Here is a 3,502-nt window from a genome sequence, read left to right as displayed (position 1 = left end):
CAACATATAGAAATACTTGAATTCGATCGGTACTTTGTCAGTGAAATTGCCAGTGTACCTATGAACATTGAGCATACATAGCGAATGTGGTGTTGTTTGTTTGTCATGCCTTTATACATTAGGGTGTTCACGGTAATTTGTGGCGTACTCTGAATCGTGTATCCATGACCGGTCGTCGTCTATATGCTTTGTGTATATGTGTCGTAATTCACTTTATTCTCTCTTTATCTCTCATTTCACTAATATCAGTTTTATGGTATTTCGTCCAGTTCATGAATCTCGAAAACCGTGTATGATCGCGGTAAAAAACCAAATTTCGACGCTGAAATCTCCGAATCGAAGTGTTGCTGCGGAGTTTCTCATGCCCGGTACATTTCTATTTCTATGGTATACCGTGGCGATTTTTCTCATGAAGTTTCGAGGGAAAAGTTCACGCACTGTGACAAATATTCAGTGATTTGAATATATACAAATAAGAATTATTCATTTTTTGAATGTTCTCACGGAAGAAAAGGGTGAGATTTTTTCTTCTTAGAACAGTATATCTTTAATTATTATGCGAATTTTTTCAGAAATAAATATTTTCCCATTCATTCTCAATAAATTCATTCCAATTAGATGAATTTCGTTGTTGGGGCTGAAATCCGGTAGAGCACGTCTATAATGAATGGCCTATACGATGGTAAAAATGCTCAGCAGGCGAAGAAAGAAAAAGACACATAAAACATACTCAAAATTTCGTTTCGATTCGTTTTTCTACGTAGCTGCGTGAACAACGTTGTTGCTGAGCTTCTTATTCTTTTGGTGGCCAAGCTGAGTGTGCACGTGTATTGAATTTAACCGAAGAAAACGCTCCCAACAATAGTATACCAATTACAAAATCCATCTACTTCTCCTTCTTCTTTTTCTTTTTGATTGTGAAATTTGTTTTTGTGCCCATTTTTTTCTTTCTGTTCCTTCCATTTTTGGCGATTGCCAGATTTGTCTTTTTTTTGGAATTCAATTGTGGTATCGGAATCCAAAGTAACCAGGCAACTATTTTGTCTATAGAAGTGTGTGAATGTATGCGCGTGAGCAAGTGAGTAAGTGTGAGAATGTGCGTAAGCCTGCTTGACGGCTCGTCCACTTGAATAAAAAAGACGATTTTTGAGCATGAAACACCACTCATACGTATCATCTCTCATGCTTTGCTCAATTTCATCAAAATACCATCATACATGTACGAGGCATAAAGAAGCTATTATATACCATCCGAAATCCATATAATAAATGAAACTCTTCTCGTAATTTTATCTGCGTTGGTTTCATACATTCACATATGATTGTAAATTCTGATTCGATTCGTTGGAGTCAGCCTGTTTTGATTTTATGCGTACACGCATTTTTTTCCATTTGTTTTTCTTAATTTTACTCTGATGTATGTTCGTGTGTGTTTGTGTGTGTGTCTTCAATTCGATTCATGAGTTTTGGCTGTTGAGCAAAGAAGTGGTTGTTATGATAATAATGATTTGTGTTGCGCATTATTACAATTCTTATCAAAAGAAAAAAAATCAAATCTCCTACGTTTATGTCAACACACACATACTTGAATAAAGACTTAAACCATCAAGTTAATATGATTTTCTAATATTGCAGAAGACACGTGGAATGTAAAATTAAGCCTAGCCGATCTGTGTATGCATTAACACTATTCTGTAAGCGATTGATGAAATCACGAAGAAGAGTCAAATAATTTGCAAATACGATGACTCAAAGTCATTTTATTTCAAAATAATAAAAATCTCACTAGTTTTATACTAACGAAAGAGAGATGACAATCAAAACATCAAACATTAGAAATTGCTCATCGGTAGACGCCGATGTTGCCGTCACTACTATCATCCGCTTCGTCCGTCGCGGTCGTCGATGTTCGTCATCGTCTTCATGGTTGCTGCACGAATTTCGAAAAAGTATTTGGGACCGATGCGTGCCATGATCAAATTCATGATTGAATTCATTTTGATTTCTATATACATTTTCACTGTTGTCCATTTTTAGATAGTCTACTATTTTATAAACCGCGCCCACTTCACGTGCTTTTTCATAAGTTCTGCGATAATACATCGAAATTGTTGTAAAATAAATATCGTCGACTGAAAACGAAAAAAAAAACAATAAAAAAGAAACATGAAAAAGAATTGAAGAAAAAAGGTAATCGAAAGACAAAAAAATGGACAACGTAGCTAAAGATATTTAGGACATTGGACGCGTCACACTTCATAAATATCAAATATACCGTTATATGAGGGGAAAAAATCCGGATTGATTTGGCGAAATGTTGAATATGACGCAAGCATAAAATATAAATTTCTGACTCGACTGCAATTGAGTTCAGTCGAAGGATGCTTCGATTATGTTTCTTTTTGTTTTTACTTAAATCATTTTATCATTCGTCTTGTATTGTTTTCTTTTCTTCAGTTTCCCATTTAAAGAGAAATGATGTTAAGCGCAACATCACGATTCTTGACATTCAGATCATGAGAATAAGACTTGTAAACAGGACCAGCCAACCATATATAATGAACAGATACACAAAAAATATTTACGGCTTTACCGTTTTACCTTCATTGCATTCAATTCACAATTCTACTGTATGAGGTTGGCATTAAAATTAAAATGAGAGATCAAGAAAAAAAAATCACACACTTTTGTCTCAATTTAGAACACGCGCAACGACGATAACCACAAAAACAAGATTGAACCGCAAGCGACTTATCACATAATAATTCCAGCGAAAAGGCTCGTATATCTTATTTTTCTTATACTTATTCTGTTCGATAAATACTATGAAAACCAAAAAAAAATGATCAAGTGTGCTTGAACATTGTGTGCTCAGTGCTCACGTTTAAATACTATGACTTTGGAATGATTCAGGGCTGAAATTTGAAATGCAACGAAACAATGATGATCGAACGGTGTGCACATCGATAAAACAATGCTTGAGAATGAGTTGGTATAGTTTTTTTTCATCATTTTGGTCTTTCTCTCTTGCTCAATTTTCTTTAATATGATATCAAATGTATGGCACACACTTCAATTGCATGTCGTTACTTCTATTGTTGTTGACGTTGCTGCACTTTTTCTCTTTTCTGAAATATTTCGTGACTTTACTTTTCTTTTCGCGCGATGTAAAGTGAAATACCATCAAAATAATGCTTCATCGTACACACATATTTCACTTCATTCGTTCGTTCGTTTCGCCTTCTTTAGTAGATTTTACAGTGTGCGCATAGATTCACATTCCAATACTCGATACGGATTCTCCACTTTTCAATGCAATCGATACAATGGTTAACGCATGTACACATTAGAATGGGGCCGTTTATGTATGATAACTTTTTAACCAATTAAGTGGTTTATTGAATTAGGTTACGTTAATAAAAATTATAAGAGAACATCAAACGGCAGCTCAGGGAAAAGTTATAATATACATACACAACATAGCTCGTACATTTGAACGGTG

Source organism: Contarinia nasturtii, unplaced genomic scaffold (genome assembly GCF_009176525.2).
Source record: "Contarinia nasturtii isolate CC-2019 unplaced genomic scaffold, AAFC_CNas_1.1 Cnas_scaffold_864, whole genome shotgun sequence".
In the NCBI taxonomy this organism is placed as follows: Eukaryota; Metazoa; Arthropoda; class Insecta; order Diptera; family Cecidomyiidae; genus Contarinia; species Contarinia nasturtii.
Note: the sequence above shows the minus strand (reverse complement) of the source record.